This window comes from Nerophis lumbriciformis, linkage group LG03, assembly GCF_033978685.3.
Source record: "Nerophis lumbriciformis linkage group LG03, RoL_Nlum_v2.1, whole genome shotgun sequence".
In the NCBI taxonomy this organism is placed as follows: Eukaryota; Metazoa; Chordata; class Actinopteri; order Syngnathiformes; family Syngnathidae; genus Nerophis; species Nerophis lumbriciformis.
Genome location: NC_084550.2, coordinates 24,492,654 through 24,513,465, shown reverse-complemented (window position 1 = coordinate 24,513,465; position 20,812 = coordinate 24,492,654). Strand labels below are relative to the sequence as shown.

The following is a 20,812-nucleotide window of genomic DNA, read 5'->3' as shown; positions in this document are numbered from 1 at the left end:
ATCCAAAAATGGTGGGTACTCTGAGCTGCGGTTTGGCGCATAAGCGCAAACCACAGTCAGGACCCGTTCCCCCACCCGAAGGCGGAGGGAAGCTACCCTCTCGTCCACCGGGTTGAACTCCAACGTGCAGGCTCTGAGCCGGGGGGAAACAAGAATTGCCACCCCAGCCCGTCGCCTCTCACTGCCGGCAACGCCAGAGTGGAAGAGAGTCCAGCCCCTCTCGAGAGAACTGGTTCCAGAGCCCTTGCTGTGCGTCGAAGTGAGTCCGACTATATCTAGCCGGAACTTCTCCACCTCGCGCACTAGCTCAGGCTCCTTCCCCCCCAGCGAGGTGACGTTCCACGTCCCAAGAGCTAGCTTCTGTAGCCGAGGATCGGACCGCCAAGTGCCCTGCCTTCGGCTGCCGCCCAGCTCACATCGCACCCGACCTCGAGATTTAAATATTAAAAGTAAAAAGAAAAAATGTTTTGAATACTTAATTTTAACACTTTTATGAGTTGGGCCCTTAAGAAATTTTGTGGGATTTTTTTAGAATGGTTATTGCTCAAGAAATAATAATGAATCAAAATCAATGTTGATATGAATTATTGACTTATTTAAGGCTCCAATGACTTCACATCAAATATGACAAAAACAAATATAGCTGAAGTTGATCTAGAGATGGAATAATAATGATAATATATGACTTATTTCTAACATTGTATGACTGGGACCCTTCCGGCCCACCGACTAATTAGCTGTGCTGCCAAATAGTGACCTTTGATTGGTACTTGATTGCAGAGTCTTCAGCCTTGATTGGTTCCAGGTCCTCCACACGCTTTGATTGGTGTCATTGACAACAGCTGATTGGTGTCAGTGAACGCATCACAACAGCTGATTGGTGTCATTGAATGCATCACAACAGCTGATTGGTGTCAGTGAACGCATCACAACAGCTGATTGGTGTCAGTGAACGCATCACAACAGCTGGTTGGTCCAAATGAAAGCAGTGAGTCTTATGGAGCGCCACTTCCACTAAAAGCTGAGTATTATTATTATTATCATTATAATTATTATCACTGTCATTAATATTATTATCATTATTAGTATTATTATGATTATTATTAGTATTATCATAATTTTTATTATCATTATTATCATTGTCATTATTATTATTATTGTCATTGCCATAATTATTATCATTATTACCATTATTATTATCATTGACATTATTACTATTATCATTATTATTGTCATTGTCATTATTATTATTACTATTATTATCATCATCATTGTCATTATTATTATTATTATCATTATTATTGTCAGTGTCATTATTATTATTATTATTATTATTATTATCAGTGTCATTACTATTATCATTATTATTATTATCATCAATGTCTTTATTATTATTATTATTATTATTATCATTATTATTATCATTGTCATTATTATTATTATCATTATTGTCATTATTATAACTATTATTAATATTATCATTATAATTATTATTATTGTCATTATTATTATTAATATTATTATCATCATCATCATCATCATTGTCATTATTAATATTATCATTATAATTGTCATTATTTTTATAATTATTATTATCATTGTCATTGTTATCATTATCATTATTATCATTATTATAATTATAATTATTATTGTCATTAATATTGTCATTGTCATTATTATTATCATTATTATCATTATTATTGTCATTGTCATTATTAGTATTGACATTGTCATCATTATTAATAATAATAATAATATGATCATCATCATCATTATCATTATTATTATGATCTTCATTATTATTGTCAGTGTCATTATGTTATCATTAATATTATTATTATAATTAGTATAATTATTGTCATTGTTATTATAAATATTATTGCCATTGTCATTATTATTATTATTATTATCATCATTATCATTGTCATTATTATTATTATTATTAATATCATCATTATTATTGTCAGTGTCATTATTATTATCATTATTATTATCATTAATATTATTATTATTGTCATTAGTATTATTATTGTCATTATTATGAATATTTTTGCCATTGTCATTATTATTATTATCATTATCATTATTATTATTATTATTATCATCATTATTACTATTATTATTATAGCAAAGCTTGCAGGAAGACAAATGTGTTCCATCAAAGTGTTTTTGTGCATTATGATTCCAAATATTTGTTATAAATGTGATCCAAGTAGTCCAGTGATGTCATTGCCCAGTGATGTCATTGCCCAGTGATGTCCTTGCATCATGATCCACAACTGTCTCTTTCCTCTCTTTCTAGTATTTCTTGTTTCTACATTTGAATAAAAGAGGAACTATTTCAAAGCCATGAGTCAGACTTCGTGTGTGTGTGTGTGTGTGTGTGTGTGTGTGTGTGTGTGTGTGTGTGTGTGTGTGTGTGTGTGTGTGTGTGTGTGTGTGTGTGTGTGTGTGTGTGTGTGTGTGTGTGTGTGTGTGTGTGTGTGTGTGTGTGTGTGTGTGTGTGTGTGTGTGAAAACAAGTGAGAGATTTTTAAGTTAAAGTTAAAGTAGCAATGATTGTCACACACACACACACACACACTAGGTGTGGCGAAATTATTCTCTGCATTTGACCCATCACCCTTGATCACCCCCTGGGAGGTGAGGGGAGCAGTGAGCAGCAGTGGTGGCCGCGCCTGGGAATCATTTTTGGTGATTTAACCCCCAATTCCAACCCTTGATGCTGAGTGCCAAGCAGGGAGGTAATGGCTCCCATTTTGTATAGTCTTTGGTATGACTCGGCCGGGGTTTGAACTCACAACCTACCGATGAGCTGCAAATGCATAAAATTGTGCCTATTTTGGAGTTCCTAACTCAGACACCAGGTGTGTCCAAAGTGCGGCCCGGGGACCATTTGTGGCCCGCGACACATTCTAAAGACAAAAATAAAGAAACACATCTCGGATTAGAACGTGACGCAAAAAAAATAAAATACTAAAATAGGCCATTTTGGATGAAGTTGCGCGTGACTGCCGACGTTAGCATGCTAACAGTTAGCGAGCGTGAAGTACAAAGTCACGTGTGCATGTAAAATTAGCATTCATGAGTTAGCATTCTAAGAGTTAACTTGTGTCAAGTACCAAGCTACGTGACCCTGAGATGTTCGGCTGCAAAATTGGTGGGGGAAAAAAGTTAGCATTTTTGTGTTATATATATATATATATATATATATATATATATATATATATATATATATATATATACATACATACATATAAATATATATATATATATATACATACATACATATAAATATATATACATACTGTACATACATATATATACACATTGATACATATACACATATACATACATACATACATATATATATATATATATATATATATATATATATATATATATATATATATATATATACACACACATTTATACACGTATATACATACATATATCATGAATATTTTTTTTGTACAAAACATACATCCAATTAACTTAAACATTTATATAAAAAAGTGCAAAAATACAATATGTATATATGTATATACACACACACACACACACACACACACACACATATATATATATATATATATATATACACACACACATTTATACACATATATACATACATATACATACATATATCATGAATATTTTTTTTGTACAAAACATACATCCAATTAAATTAAAAATGTATATAAAAAAGTGCAAAAATTATATATATATATACCGTATTTTCCGCACTATTAGCCGCACCTAAAAACCACAAATTTACTCAAAAGCTGACAGTGCGGCTTATAACCCGGTGCGCTTTATATATGGATTAATATTAAGATTCATTTTCATAAAGTTTAGGTCTCGCAACTACGGTAAACAGCCGCCATCTTTTTTCCCCGTAGAAGCGGAAGCGCTTCTTCTTCTACGGCAAGCAACCGCCAAGGTAAGCACCCGCCCCCATAGAAGAGGAAGCGCTTCTTCTTCTACTGTAAGCAACCACCCGCCCCCGTAGAAGAAGAAGAAGCGTGCATATATTACGTTTCATTTCCTTTGTGTGTTTACATCTGTAAAGACCAGAAAATGGCTCCTACTAAGCGACAGGTTTCCGGTTCATGAAAAGACGCAATCTCTCCATCCGCACACGGACTACTATTTCACAGCAACTGCCTAAAGACTTTCAAGAAAAGCTGGCTACTTTCCGTGCATATTGTAAAAACAAGATAGCTGAAAAAAAGATCCGGCCAGAGAACATTATCAACATGGACGAGGTTCCACTGACTTTTGATATTCCTGTGAACCGCACTGTGGATACAACGGGAGCACGTACGGTGAATATTCGCACCACAGGGAATGAGAAGTCATCCTTCACTGTGGTTCTAGCTTGCCATGCTAATGGCCAGAAACTTCCACCCATGGTGATATTCAAAAGGAAGACCTTGCCAAAAGAGACCTTTCCAGCCGGCGTCATCATAAAAGCTAACTCGAAGGGATGGATGGATGAAGAAAAGATGAGCGAGTGGTTAAGGGAAGTTTACACGAAGAGGCCGGGTGGCTTTTTTCACGCAGCTCCGTCCATGTTGATATACGACTCCATGCGCGCCCACATCACGCTGGTTTTTAATATATTATTAAAGTTTGACTGACCTATCTGACTGTTTTTTTGACATTCCCTTTAGCGCAGTTAGATGCGGCTTATAACACGGGGCGGCTTATAGGTGGACAAAGTTTTGAAATATGCCGTTCATTGAAGGCGCGGCTTATAACCCAGGGCGGCTTATGGTGCGGAAAATACGGTATACACACATATATATATATATATATATATATATATATATATATATATATATATATATATATATATATATATAATATATATATATATATATATATATATATATATATATTACTTGCTTATGGTTGTCCATCGATTCGATGATGACCATCTTCTTTTATTTACGAGTCTGCTGATGTTTGAAAAGTCCGATCCTGGATCTACAGATGCGGTTACAGACCGGGCATGTGAAGGAGGTGCTGGGGGGAGCAGGGGTGGCTTGGCGAGCATGCCTCTTCACGCGTTTTGCTGCACGGTGTTGTGTGCGCTGTTCCTCAATATAATCCACTACCTGTGAGGAGTGGGAGCGCCAGAGGTCTCGGCAGAAAGCAAGTTCCTCCAGTGAAGAGGGGTTGATCTGGCATCTCTTCAGTGTGGTCTTCATTTGGTCTTTGAACCGCTTCTTCTGCCCACCAGCACTGCGTTGGCCTAGGTGTAACTGACCATAGAGGATTCTGCGTGGGAGTCTATGGCTGGGCATTCGGATGACATGCCCCAACCACCTGAGTTGATGTTGGGTCATGATGGACTCCACGCTGCAGCTGCCTGCCCTCTCCAGCACTTCTGTGTGCGGCACTCTGTCCTTCCATGTGATGCCAAGGATCTTCTGCAGACATCTTACATGGAAGGTCTCCAGGCTTCTCAGATGGCGGCTGTAGATAGTCCATGCCTCACATCCGTACAGTAATGCAGTGATGCATACTGCTCTGTAGACCAGCACTTTGGTGTGGAGTTTGAGGTTGCTGTTCTGAAAAACCCTTCTCCTTAGACGACCAAAAGATGCTGATGCTTGCTTGAGGCGGTTCTGGATCTCGTCATCCATTGAGCAGGTGTCAGACATTATGCTCCCCAAGTATTTGAAGGTGGGCACTGTGAGCAGCTGTTGCCCTGCTGCTGTGAGGGTTATTGTGGGGTTTTGTGGGAGGTCAGCACTGGACTGACAAAGTACCTCTGTCTTCTGGGTGTTGATCGTCAGTCCCATTCTGGTATATGCAGTTACAGCTGCCGAGAGGATGTTTTGCAGAGCCTCTGGTGTATGGGAAACCAGGGCACAGTCATCGGCGTATTGCAGCTCAATGATGGTCTCCGAGGTCAGCTTGGTAGTTGCCTGTAGCCTCCTGATGTTAAACAGGCTACCATCAAGCCTGAAGTCTATGGTAACTCCAGCCTGCTCCTCCATCCCCCTACGTAGCAGTGTTGTGACACAGACGAGGAAGATGTTGAAGAGAACTGGAGCCAGCACACAGCCCTGCCTCACTCCAGTTTTCACACCAAAGGGCTCTGAGTTGTGTCTTCCCACTACCACTCGGGCCATCATCCCAGAATGGAACTGTGCAAGGATGGTGAGAAACTTGGGTGGACACCCAAATCTCTTCAGGACTTGCCACAGTAGGTCCCTGCTCACTGTGTCAAATGCCTTTGAAAGGTCGACAAAGGCAATGTACAAGTCCTTCTGCTGCTCCCGGCATTTCTCTTGGAGCTGACGTGTCACAAAGATCATGTCAACTGTCCCCCTGTCCTTCCGAAAACCACACTGCGACTCTGGGGTGACCCGTTCTGATATTGCGGGGATGAGTCTGCGGAGCATGACCTTGGCAAGGACCTTTCCAGCAATGGCCAACAGAGAGATACCCCTACTATTGGAGCAGATGGATTTGTCTCCTTTGTTCTTGTAGATGGTCACAATGTTGGCATCTTTCCACTGTTGCGGGACACACTCTCGTCTCCACACCTCTGAAATGTAGAGATACAGTGTCCGTGTACAGAGGTAGCCTCCTTCCTTGAGAAGTTCAGCCGGGATGCTGTCAGGTCCAGGGGATTTATTGTTTTTCAGGGTTTTGACTGCATGCAGGATTTTTTTGAAGGTTGGGGGGAGGTCGAGATCTGGCAAGCTAGGATGTTCAGGGAGCTCTGCAAGGACAGTTGGGTCCACTGGGGTAGGCTGGTTGAGCACGGTTTTAAAATGCTCAGCCCACCGCTCCACTATCATAGCCTGATCCTTGATCAAAGATGTTCCATCAGCAGATCTAACAGGTGCCAGGGAGCAGTTTCTGGGGCCGTAGATGGTTTTCACTGCATCATAGAAACTGTGCATATCATTTCTATCAGCGTGAGACTGGATTTCATTGGCCTTTGAGATCCACCACTCATCTTGCAGTTTTCTGAGAGTTGTTTGGGCCTCAGAACGAAGGGTTTGCCATTGCTTTTTATGGAATTGGGATTGTGGGTTGTTCAAGGTGGCTCTGTGTGCCTTGTGCATTCTGTACAGGAGGGTGGAGATCTCTCCAGCATTCTGGTCAAACCAGTCCTGGTGTTTCTTGGATTTGAAACCAATGACTTGGGCTGCAGTGTCAAAGAGGATGGTGGACAGAGAGCCCCACTTCTCATCCATCCCAGACTCTGAGGTGATCAGCGGCTCAATGTCTGCCAGCTTCTCAGCTAGGGAGCGACGGAAGTTGTCACGGGTGTCGCTGCTGGAGAGTCTGGCACAGTTGAGTGCTTTCCTCTTTGGTGCACCGTGACGTGTTAGGGGCCGAACATGCATTCTGACCTTTGTCAGAATCATGCGGTGGTCGGTCCAGCAGTCTGCCCCTCGCATAGCTCTTGTAATGAGCACGTCCTTGAGGTCAGCCCTCCTCACGATCGCATAGTCGATCAGGTGCCAGTGTTTGGATCTGGGATGCATCCAGGATGCCTTATATTTGTTCTTTTGTTGGAAGATGGTGTTTGTGATGGTAAGATCGTGTTCCGCACAGAGACTAAGGAGTCTCATGCCATTGGGGTTGATTTTTCCAATGCCGTGGGCGCCGATCACACCATTCCAGTTTTGCGTGTTCTTTCCGACTCTTGCATTAAAATCACCAAGCAGCATGATTTTGTCACTCCTCGGGATGTGACTGAGGATGTCATCGAGTGCCTGGTAGAAGCAGTCCTTCTCTTCATCATTGGATGGCAGAGTTGGTGCATAGGCACTTACCAAAGTGACATGTCTGCATTTTGCAAGTGGGATGCGAAGAGTCATGAGCCTTTCACTGACACCCACTGGTGATTCTGTGAGCTTGAGCAGAAGGCTGTTCTTGATTGCAAAACCAACTCCGTGAAGGTGTGGTCCGCCCATGGGGTATCCTTTCCAAAAGAATGTATAACCCTCTCCTACTTCATTGAGTGAGCCTTCCTCGAGAAATCGGGTCTCACTGAGTGCTGCCACATCCACATTGTAGCGCTTTAGCTCGCTGGCAACAAGTGCTGTTCTGCGCTGTGGTCTGTCCGGACTGGCATCCAGGAGTGTCCTTATGTTCCATGCTGCAATTCTAAATGGTATAATCTTTGTATTTCGACCGCGTAATGGAATGTCCCGACAGGTGCGGTTTCCTGCCCGGGTACTGTGTTGAGCGGGCAATCTTTAGGCCACCTTTTCTAGGCCTTTCCCCAATTGGGGTGAGCCGTGCGGTCCCTAAATAGGGGCTGCCCAGACGCACAGGAGTCTGCCGGAAACAGCTGCCACTCAATCCTAACTGCTAACGACCGTTGTCCTGTGCCGCTGACGTGTAGAGTTCCAGCTAAGAGCTTCCAGCTCATTCAAACCTGCCCCCGTTACTGGACGCTCCATCGCCGTCAGACTTTTGAGGTCGGAGACTCAGGTAAAGAAGATACCTGCGCAATGATGGTTTTTAGAGTGGCATGAGGGGTGCGCTTTTCCCAACGCCACTACCTTGATTGTAAGAAGATCGTTCCAGTGGCAAGGGAGACCCTAGACGACCGGCATCTTCTTACAACTGCAGGAAGCTGCCGGAATCCAGGTTTTTGGGAAACCGCCTCAAAGCTTGCCGCCACCAGCTTGCTTTTCTGTCAGGGTGTGCTCCCTTAGCCTTCGTCCGCTTTTACAGCCATTGTGGTGCTTCTCACTGCTACCATCTTCTGCCTGCTCCACCGTTGAGGTCTTCGGGATCACTCTTAGTCTGGACTCTACCCTTCGACCTGTTCGGCTTGGGTAACCCTGCCAGGAGTACAAGACTCCAGCCGACATAGCTCTAGTGGTCATGGAGACGCGCAAAGTGCCCCACCACGATAAGGTGGTGATCGTATATATGTACACACACACACACACACACACACACATATATATATATATATATATATATTGTATTTTTATACTTTATTAAATCAAAGTTTATTTTGATGCATGTTTTGTACTAAAATTATTCATGCTATATATATATATATATATATATATATATATATATATATATATATATATATATAATGTTATATATATGTAAATGTGTACATGTATGTGTAATAAATATCTTATATATGTATGTGTACAAGTATATATACTTTTTTAATCAAAGTTGAATTTAATTTGATGCATGTTTTGTATATATATATATATATATATATATATATATATATATATATACATACATACATACATATAGATGGAAATAACTGTAAAACATAATTACGATGATATAATTACAAACAATACTGTAGATTACAACTGTTTACCAGCCTTGCACTAACGCTGCACACCATTAGGGTGTAATGTGCTATCATACAGTTATCAGTGACGGGGCAGGAAGGGGCTTGAGGTAAAATCACATAACTAATTTCCCATCTTTTTATATTTACCGCAAATGAAGTTGTTTCACCGTATTATCAACTTCAATGACTGTTATAACTTATTTTTTTATTTTTTTCTTTAAAAAGATGCAACTTACTTGAGTAAGTGAAGTGTTTGTGTCCGTTTGTTGCAGGACAGGAAGTGGTTCACGTTTACATCTGGGGCCTGCTGGGCATGCCTTAGGTAGAAATCGCCTGTCTGAAAAGAATTTAAAAAATAAAAAATAAATTTGATACAAAACAGTCTTCTTTGACCCACCGCCTGCCTACACACACACACAACATATTCACCTGGAACCAAACAACATTTCTGGTGGATTTACAAGAGCTATACGTGTGTTTATCTGTCCCCTTCAGCCTTCCAACAGCGCAATGCAGCATTGTAGGTGAGACATGTTGTCATGGCGATGTCAATAATTATTGCATGCATAATTGATGCGAGCATCATGGGACGGGGTTGCACTCTATGTGCAGCCACTGTGACACTGTGCTTGTGAGTCACACTTTCATCGTCCTGCCTGATTGCATCACACGCAGGCCGCTGTTTGTGCGTGTGCGTGTGTGTGTGTGTGTGTGTGTGTGTGTTTGAATTCAAGTACATAAAGATTCCTCATTCTGTTTGAACGTCGCATTCGATCCCTCTGGTAATTCTGCATCGTATTAAAGTGTGTGTGTGTGTGTGCGTGTGCGTGTGTGTGTGTGTGTGTGTGTGTTCTTGTATTTCTACCCTTCTTGAGACATCAACAAGGAACAGTACCGTCCATATGAGGACCGGTGAACAAGTTAGGACATCAACCATTGCATCTAATAGAGAGCCGAATACTAGAGTCCGTGAACATTGCTCCAAAGTCAAGATTTTTTTGTTGATTTAATGTGCATACACAAGTAAACATTGACAGGTGCAAAGGCGGCAATGTGTGATAAAACAAGCTAGAGCTCAAAAAAATATCACGCTTATGTTGGCATGCAAGCGAGCTAACGTTAGCATGTCTCACATATCAAGTAACACGGCTGTAGGGTGTATGGCTGCGGAAGTAGAGGACAAATGTGAAAAAAACAGCAAAAAAAATTAGTTAGCATGCTAATATTAGCTCGCTTGCATGCTAAAGGTTAACAAGACTCAGTTATTTGACTCTGGTGTAAATGGAAGCAAATTTAGCTCAAAAATGATCATGCTTATGTTAGCATGCAAACGAGCTAACGTTAGCATGTTAACAGTTAGTATGTCTCACATATCAAGTAACACGACTGTAGGGTGTATAGCTGCAGAAGTAGAGGAAAAAAAGTGGAAAAAGCAGAAGAAGAAAAAAGTTAGCATGCTAATATTAGCTCACTAGCATGCTAACAGTAAACACATCTCAGTTATTTGACTCTGGGGTAAACGGAAGCAAATTTAGCTAAAAAAATATATATGACGCTTATGTTAGCATGCAAGCGAGCTAACGTTAGCATGTTAACAGTACACGGCTGCGGAAGTAGAGAACAAAGTGGGGGGGAAAACAGGGGGGGGAAGTTAGCATGCTAATATTAGCTCACTAGTATGCTAACAGTTAACAAGTTTAACAAATTTAGCTTTAAAAAAATGACGCTTATCTTAGCATGCAAGCGAGCTAACGTTAGCATGTTTACAGTTAGCATGTCTCACATATTGCCAAAAAGACAAGATTACCTCCTCTTGTAGCTCAGCCATACTTTTACGTAGCTTGACGTCTCATTTTTTTCACACACTTGTCTATTTTCGACACAAGCTAACTGATGGCATGCTAACGTTAGCTCGATTGCATGCTAAAATAAGTGTTTTTTTTTTTATCTAAATTTGCTTCCGTTCATCCCAGAGTCAAATAACTGAGGCTTGATAACTGTTAGCATGCTAGCGAGCTAATATTGACATGCTAACTTTTGTTTTTGCTGTTTTTTCACTTTTTTCCTCTACTTCCGCAGCATACACCCTATAGCCGTGTTACTTGATATGTGAGACATGCTAACTGTTAACATGCTAACGTTAGCTCGCTTGCATGCTAACATAAGCATATATTTTTTAGCAAAATTTACGTCCGTTTACCCCAGAGTCAAATAACTGAGTTTGTTAACTGTTAGCATGCTAGCGAGCTAATATTAGCATGCTAACTTTTTTGTTGTTGTTGTTTTTTCATCTACTTCCGCAGCCATACACCCTGCAGCTGAAGTAGAGGGGAAAAGAGAACAAGCAAAAAAAAAAAAAAAAAAGTTAGCATGCTAATATTAGCCCGCTAGCATGCTAACAGTTAACACGCCTGTTATTTAACTCTGGGGTGAACGGGAACACATTTAGTCAAAAAAAAAATCATGCTTATGTTAGCATGCTAACGTTAGCATGCTATCAGTTAGCTTGTGTGAAAAAAATGAGACGTTAAGCTACGTGAAAGTACGGCTGAGCTACAAGAGGAGGCAATCTTGCCTTTTTGGCAATCGTCCATTAAAAAAAGTATGTACCCAATAAATTGGCCCATTTTTATTTTTTTTCGTAAATAGCGCTGTCTTGGTAGCACGAAATGTTCCCAATTTAAAATACCCCCATCGGGGCGAACGAGACCTTTCCGATGGTATAGCATATGTGGGGGCTCGTTGGCCGAGCCGTCTCGTATTAATCGTAAGAGAAACGTGCGGAACTATAATAGTGAAAGTTGAAGTATGAGGGATAATAACATAGGCCGCTTGCATTGGAGCAGGCCCATAATTAAAGACCAGGCGTCTCAAGGTCAAACAAAAATGATTCCACAAAGACCAAAGCTCCCACAGACTTTGAAGAGAACAAAAAGGATGTTTCAAAGTGCTAGATCATTCTAGAGGTCATTGGACGATGTGCTTATTAGTACTTTTCGAAGGGTTTTCTTGAGGACATTCATTTTTGCTTTTGTGGCTCGATTTCAACTCTGGAACAAGGAAACGATCATAAAGCAGAACCTTCAAGGTCAAACACAAAACGTTCAAGGACCTTTTGATTTGACAGTAAGCATGTTTCATATACCAAGTTATATGACTCAAAGGTGCATGCAAAAGAGAAAAAAGTTTAAAATTAGATGAAAATCTTAGCACGCTTAAGTTAGCTTGCCGGCATGCTATCGTTTGCATGCTAGCAGGTAACAAATGTCACGTACCAAGTTATATGACTCTGGTGTAAACGCTTGGGAAAGTAGCGCAAAAAAGTTAGCATGCTAATGTTAGCATGTTAGCGAGCTAAAGTTAGCATGCTAACAGTTAGCTTGTATCACATACCAAATTATATGACTCTAAGGTGTATGGCTGGGGAATTAGAGTAAAAAGTGTAAAATTAGCTTTAAAACATTAGCATGCTAATGTTAGCATGTTAGCGAGCTAAAGTTAGCATGCTAACAGTTAGCTTGTATCACATACCAAATTATATGACTCTAAGGTGTATGGCTGGGGAATTAGAGTAAAAAGTGTAAAATTAGCTTTAAAACATTAGCATGCTAATGTTAGCATGTTGGCAAGCTAAAGTTAGCATGTTTCAAATACCAAGTTGTATGACTGTAAGGTGTATGGCTGCGGAATTAGACAAAAAAAACGTAAAATGAGCAAAAAAAGTTAGCACTTTATTGTTAGTGTGCTAAAGTTAGTACACTAAAAGCTAACAGCTGACTCTAGGGTAAACTGTAGCAAAATTTGCGCAAAAAGCTAGCATTTTAATGTTAGCAAGCTAAAGTTAGCATGCTAACAGTTAGCTTGTGTCACATACCAAGTTATATGACTCTAAGATTGTAGTCAGCTGGAGGCGTGTCTTAATGAAATTAAACAATGGATGTCCGCTAACTTCTTGCAACTCAACGCTAAGAAAACGGAAATGCTGATTATCGGTCCTGCTAAACACCGACATTTATTTAATAATACCACCTTAACATTTGACAACCAAACAATTACACAAGGCGAATCAGTAAAGAATCTGGGTATTATCTTCGACCCAACTCTCTCGTTTGAATCACACATTAAGAGTGTTACTAAAACGGCCTTCTTTCATCTCCGTAATATCGCTAAAATTCGTTCTATTTTATCCACTAGCGACGCTGAGATCATTATTCATGCGTTCGTTACGTCTCGTCTCGACTACTGTAACGTATTATTTTCGGGTCTCCCTATGTCTAGCATTAAACAATTACAGTTGGTACAAAATGCGGCTGCTAGACTTTTGACAAGAACAAGAAAGTTTGATCATATTACGCCTATACTGGCTCACCTGCACTGGCTTCCTGTGCACTTAAGATGTGACTTTAAGGTTTTACTACTTACGTATAAAATACTACACGGTCTAGCTCCGTCCTATCTTGTCGATTGCATTGTACCATATGTCCCGGCAAGAAATCTGCGTTCAAAGAACTCCGGCTTATTAGTGATTCCCAGAGCCCAAAAAAAGTCTGCGGGCTATAGAGCGTTTTCTATTCGGGCTCCAGTACTATGGAATGCCCTCCCGGTAACAATTAGAGATGCTACCTCAGTAGAAGCATTTAAGTCCCATCTTAAAACTCATTTGTATACTCTAGCCTTTAAATAGCCCCCCTGTTAGACCAGTTGATCTGCCGTTTCTTTTCTTTTCTCCTCTGCTCCCCTTTTCCTTGAGGGGGGGGGCACAGGTCCGGTGGCCATGGATGAAGTGCTGGCTGTCCAGAGTCGGGACCCGGGGTGGACCGCTCGCCTGTGCATCGGCTGGGAACATCTCTGCGCTGCTGACCCGTCTCCGCTCGGGATGGTGTCCTGCTGGCCCCACTATGGACTGGACTCTTACTATTATGTTGGATCCACTATGGACTGGACTCTCACAATATTATGTCAGACCCACTCGACATTCATTGCTTTCGGTCTCCCCTAGAGGGGGGGGGGGGGTTACCCACATAGGTTACCCACATATGCGGTCCTCTCCAAGGTTTCTCATAGTCATTCACATCGACGTCCCACTGGGGTGAGTTTTTCCTTGCCCGTATGTGGGCTTTGTACCGAGGATGTCGTTGTGGCTTGTGCAGCCCTTTGAGACACTTGTGATTTAGGGCTATATAAATAAAGATTGATTGATTGATAAGGTGTATGGCTGGGGAATTAGAGTAAAAAGTGTAAAATTTGCTGAAAAAGTTAGCACTTTATTGTTAGCGTGCTAATGTAACACGCTAACAGTTAACAAGTGTCAGAGAGCAAGTTATATGACTGTAAGGTAAAAGGTTGCTAAATTAGTTCAAAAAGCTAGCACGTTAATGTTAGCATGCTAACGTAAACATGCATACAGTTAGCATGTTCCAAATACCAAGTTATATCACTGTAAGGTGTATGGCTGCGGAATTAGACAAAAAAAACATAAAATGAGCAATAAAAAGTTAGCACTTTATTGTTAGCTTGCTAACGTTAGCACACTGACAGCTAACAGCTGTTACATACTATACCGAGATATATGACTCTAGGGTAAATGGTAGCAAAATTAGCGCAAAAAGCTAGCATTTTATTGTTAGCATGGTAACATTAGCATGATAACAGTTAGTATGTTTCATATACCAAGTTAAATGACTCAAAGGCGTGTGCAAAAGAGAAAAAAGTTTAAAATTAGGTGAAAAATTTAACATGTTTAAGTTAGCCTGCCGGCATGCTATAGTTTGCATGCTAACAGGTAACAAATGTCACGTGCCAAGTTCTATGACTCTGGTGTAAACGGTTGCGAAAGTAGGGCAAAAAAGTTAGCATGCTAATGTTAGCTTGTTAGCAAGCTAAGGTTAACATGCTAACAGTTAGCTTGTGTCACATACCAAGTTATATGACTCTAAGGTGTATGGCTGGGGAATTAGAGTAAAACGTGTAAAATTAGCTGTAAAAAGTTAGCATGCTAATTTTAGCGAGCTAAAGTTAGCATGTTTCAAATACCAAGTTATATGACTGTATGGTGTATGGCTGCGGAATTAGACAAAAAAAACCTAAAATGTGCAAAAAAAGTTAGCACTTTACTGTTAGTGTGCTAAAGTTAGTACACTAAAAGCTAACAGCTGACTCTAGGGTAAACGGTGGCAAAATTAGCGCAAAAAGCTAGATTTTTAATGTTAGCATGCTAAAGTTAGCATGATAACAGTTAGCATGTTTCATATACCAAGTTGTATGACTTTAAGGTGTATGGCTGTGGAATAAGAGTAAAAAGTGTAAAATTAGCTTTAAAAAAAAGTTTGCACTTTAATGTTAGCATGCTAATGTAACACGCTAACAGTTAACAAGAGTCACATAGCAAGTTGTATAACTGTAAGGTAAAAGGTTGCAAAATTAGTTCAAAAAGCTAGCATGTTAAAGTTAGCATACTAGCATGCTAACAAACATGCATACAAGCACTTTATGGTTAGTGTGCTAGCATGCTAAAGTTAACACACTAACAGCTAAAAGCTGTTACATACCAAGATATATGGCTTTAGTGGAAACGGTAGCAAAATTAGCGCAAAAAGCTAGCATTTTAATGTTAGCATGCTAACGTAAACATGCATACAGTTAGCATGTTTCAAATACCAAGCTATATTAAGTAAGTTGTATGGCTTCGGAAGTAGACAAAAAAGCGTAAAATTTGCCAAAAACTTTAGCACTTTGATGTTAGTGTGCTAGCATGCTAAAGTTAACACACTAACAGCTAAAAGCTGCTACATACCGAGATATATGGCTCTAGAGTAGATGGAAGCAAAATTAGCGCAAAAAGCTAGCATTTAAATGTTAGCATGCTAACATAAACATGCATACAGTTAGCATGTTTCAAATACCAAGTTATACGACTGTAAGGTGTATGGCTGCGGAATTAGACAAAAAAAAACGTAAAATGAGCAATAAAAAGTTAGCACTTTATTGTTAGCTTGCTAACATTAGCACACTAACAGCTAACAGCTGTTACATACTATACCGAGATATATGACTCTAGGGTAAACGGTAGCAAAATTAGCGCAAAAAGTTAGCATTTTAATGTTAGCATACTAACGTTAGCATGATAACAGTTAGCATGTTTCATATACCAAGTTACATGACTCAAAGGCGTGTGCAAAAGAGAAAAAAGTTTAAAATTAGGTGAAAAATGTTACATGTTTAAGTTAGCCTGCCGGCATGCTATCGTTTGCATGCTAACAGGTAGCAAATGTCACGTACCAAGTTATATGACTCTGGTGTAAATGCTTGCAAAAGTAGCGCAAAAAAGTTAGCATGCTAATGTTAGCATGTTAGCGAGCTAAAGTTAGCATGCTAACAGTTAGCTTGTATCACATACCAAATTATATGACTCTAAGGTGTATGGCTGGGGAATTAGAGTAAAAAGTGTAAAACTAGCTTTAAAACATTAGCATGCTAATGTTAGCATGTTAGCAAGCTAAAGTTAGCATGTTTCAAATACCAAGTTGTATGACTGTAAGGTGTATGGCTGCGGAATTAGACAAAAAAAAAACGTAAAATGAGCAAAAAAAGTTAGCACTTTATTGTTAGTGTGCTAAAGTTAGTACACTAAAAGCTAACAGCTGACTCTAGGGTAAACTGTAGCAAAATTTGCGCAAAAAGCTAGCATTTTAATGTTAGCAAGCTAAAGTTAGCATGCTAACAGTTAGCTTGTGTCACATACCAAGTTATATGACTCTAAGGTGTATGGCTGGGGAATTAGAGTAAAAAGTGTAAAATTTGCTGAAAAAGTTAGCACTTTATTGTTAGCGTGCTAATGTAACACGCTAACAGTTAACAAGTGTCAGAGAGCAAGTTATATGACTGTAAGGTAAAAGGTTGCTAAATTAGTTCAAAAAGCTAGCACGTTTATGTTAGCATGCTAACGTAAACATGCATACAGTTAGCATGTTTCAAATACCAAGTTATATGACTGTAAGGTGTATGGCTGCGGAATTAGACAAAAAAAACATAAAATGAGCAATAAAAAGTTAACACTTTATTGTTAGCTTGCTAACGTTAGCACACTGACAGCTAACAGCTGTTACATACTATACCGAGATATATGACTCTAGGGTAAATGGTAGCAAAATTAGCGCAAAAAGCTAGCATTTTATTGTTAGCATGCTAACGTTAGCATGATAACAGTTAGCATGTTTCATATACCAAGTTAAATGACTCAAAGGCGTGTGCAAAAGAGAAAAAAGTTTAAAATTAGGTGAAAAATTTAACATGTTTAAGTTAGCCTGCCGGCATGCTATCGTTTTCATGCTAACAGGTAACAAATGTCACGTGCCAAGTTCTATGACTCTGATGTAAACGGTTGCGAAAGTAGCGCAAAAAAGTTAGCATGCTAATGTTAGCTTGTTAGCAAGCTAAGGTTAACATGCTAACAGTTAGCTTGTGTCACATACCAAGTTATATGACTAAGGTGTATGGCTGGGGAATTAGAGTAAAAAGTGTAAAATTAGCTTTAAAAAGTTAGCATGCTAATATTAGCGAGCTAAAGTTAGCATGTTTCAAATACCAAGTTATATGACTGTAAGGTGTATGGCTGCGGAATTAGACAAAAAAAACGTAAAATGTGCAAAAAAAGTTAGCACTTTACTGTTAGTGTGCTAAAGTTAGTACACTAAAAGCTAACAGCTGACTCTAGGGTAAACGGTGGCAAAATTAGCGCAAAAAGCTAGATTTTTAATGTTAGCATGCTAAAGTTAGCATGATAACAGTTAGCATGTTTCATATACCATGTTGTATGACTTTAAGGTGTATGGCTGTGGAATAAGAGTAAAAAGTGTAAAATTAGCTTTAAAAAAAAGTTTGCACTTTAATGTTAGCATGCTAATGTAACACGCTAACAGTTAACAAGAGTCACATAGCAAGTTGTATGACTGTAAGGTAAAAGGTTGCAAAATTAGTTCAAAAAGCTAGCATGTTAAAGTTAGCATACTAGCATGCTAACAAACATGCATACAAGCACTTTATGGTTAGTGTGCTAGCATGCTAAAGTTAACACACTAACAGCTAAAAGCTGTTACATACCAAGATATATGGCTTTAGTGGAAACGGTAGCAAAATTAGCGCAAAAAGCTAGCATTTTAATGTTAGCATGCTAACGTAAACATGCATACAGTTAGCATGTTTCAAATACCAAGCTATATTAAGTAAGTTGTATGGCTTCGGAAGTAGACAAAAAAGCGTAAAATTTGCCAAAAACTTTAGCACTTTGATGTTAGTGTGCTAGCATGCTAAAGTTAACACACTAACAGCTAAAAGCTGCTACATACCGAGATATATGGCTCTAGGGTAGATGGAAGCAAAATTAGCGCAAAAAGCTAGCATTTAAATGTTAGCATGCTAACATAAACATGCATACAGTTAGCATGTTTCAAATACCAAGTTATACGACTGTAAGGTGTATGGCTTCGGAATTCAACAAAAACGCGTACAATTTGCAAAAAAATAGTTAGCACTTTGATGTTTGCGTGCTAGCATGCTAAAATTAGCACACTAACAGCTTGAAGATGTTACTTACCGAGATATATGACTCTGGCGTAGATGGAAGCAAAATTAGCGCAAAAAGCTAGCATTTTAATGTTAGCATGCTAGCGTAAACATGCATACAGTTAGCATGTTTCAAATACCAAGTTATATGACTGTATGTTGTATGGCTGCGGACTTAGACAAAAAAGCGTTAAATTTGCCAATAACGTTAGCACTTTGATTTTAGCATGCTAACGTTAGCGTGCTAACAAATTAACATGTGTCCCATTCCAAGTTATATGACCCTTAAGGTGTATGACTTCGGAATTAGACAAAAAAAAGCGTACAATTTGCCAAAAACGTTAGCACTTTGATGTTAGCATGCTAGCATGTTAATGTTAGCACGCTAACAAGTTAACATGTGTCCCATTCCAAGTTATATGACTCTTAAGGTGTATGGCTGCGGAATTAGACAAAAAAAAAAGTGTACTATTAGCTGGAAACGTTCTAATGCTAATGTTAGCATATTAGCATGCTAACGTGGTGTAGACATAGAAAGTAGCAAAAAAGCTAGCATAAAACGTTAGCATGCTAATATGAGAGATGTTAGGGGGGGAAAAAAGCACAAGTATGCTAGCAGTTAATAATAATAATAATAATAATAATAATAATAATAACAACAATGGGTTTGATTTAGCTTTTTTCTAATGACCCTAGGGCAGGGGCCTAGTTTAATATTATTTAAAATTTTTATTTTAGTTCAACACTTAAATCTCTAGATCAATTTCAAGATTATCTCTCAGTATAAAGTTATACTTTTTTAATTGTATTTGCCTTATTTTGAGTTTCTTAGTGACTTCCTGTGTGTAGTTTTAGTTCCGGTCTTGCGCTCTTTTTTTGTGGTTTCACACTTCCTGCAGTGGTGATTGTAGTGAATTTTTTTTTTTTTTTAATGCAGACAAACGAGGTGGCAGCGTATTAAAGAAACAAAACAAAAAGCGAGAGCAACAGGGAAGACGATGAGGGGAAACAAAACACTTACTAGAAAGGTGGAGCAGATGGCATCCACAAAGTGCGTCCTCAAGTGAATAATGTCCCGACACACCAATCTTGTCGCTAGCTCAACTTAAATAGTGCTAATTACAAACAAGAAACATGTGCGTGATCGAAGGCAGGCGTAAAACTGCTGCAGGAAAGGGGGAAACAGGAAGTGAAAACCCACAAAACAAGAGCGCAAGACAGGAACTAAAACTACACCCAGAAAATGACCATGAAACTCAATATAAGTGTGACGAGTGGTGACAATATATATATATTTTTTATGCCCTTTTTGTCAAAACTTTTTTTTTATTGGCAAAAAACTTAAAATATACAAAATATTTTCCCCCCGAAAAAAGTTCCAACTCCAATATGTGATGTGAAGTCATTGGAGCTTTAAATATGTCAATAATTCATAACAACATTGATTTCAATTCTTTAAAAAAAATGTTTAATCGATTAAGAATCGTTATAAATAAGAAACACGATTAAAAACATTTTTTATCCATTTTAAATTTTTTCTAATTGATTAAGAATCATTAACAATAAGAATCGCGATTTAAAAAAAAAGTGTAATCCATTTTTTTATTTTCTTAAATCGATTAAGAATCGTTACAAATACGAATCACGATTAAAAAAAAAATGTTTTTATCCTTTTTTAATTTTTTCTAATCAATTAAAAATCGTTAACAATAAGAATCGCGATTTAAAAAAAAGTTTAATCCATTTTTGATTTTTTAAAATCGATTAAGAATCGTTGCAAATAAGAATCACGATTAAAAAATATTTTTTTTATCCTTTTTTTATTTGTTCTCATCGATTAAGAATTGTTACAAATAAGAATCGCGATTAAAAAAATAGTTGCTTTTTTTGCATCCATTTTTTTTCCTAATCGATTAACAACCATTACAAATAAGAA

At 38.8% G+C, this 20,812-nt stretch overlaps 1 long non-coding RNA gene across 1 annotated transcript in view; it reads right to left on the bottom strand.

Moving 5' to 3' along the window:
• Positions 1 to 19,952, bottom strand: part of LOC133581834 (uncharacterized) — a 35,100-nt gene extending 15,148 nt beyond the window's left edge. The window contains exons 1-2 of the long non-coding RNA XR_009812414.1: positions 19,898 to 19,952; positions 9,552 to 9,652 (exon numbers count right to left, since the gene is read on the bottom strand). This is a non-coding gene — a long non-coding RNA (uncharacterized lncRNA). The remainder of the gene's footprint in view (positions 1 to 9,551; positions 9,653 to 19,897) is intronic.
• Between the last annotated feature and the right edge of the window lie 860 nt (positions 19,953 to 20,812).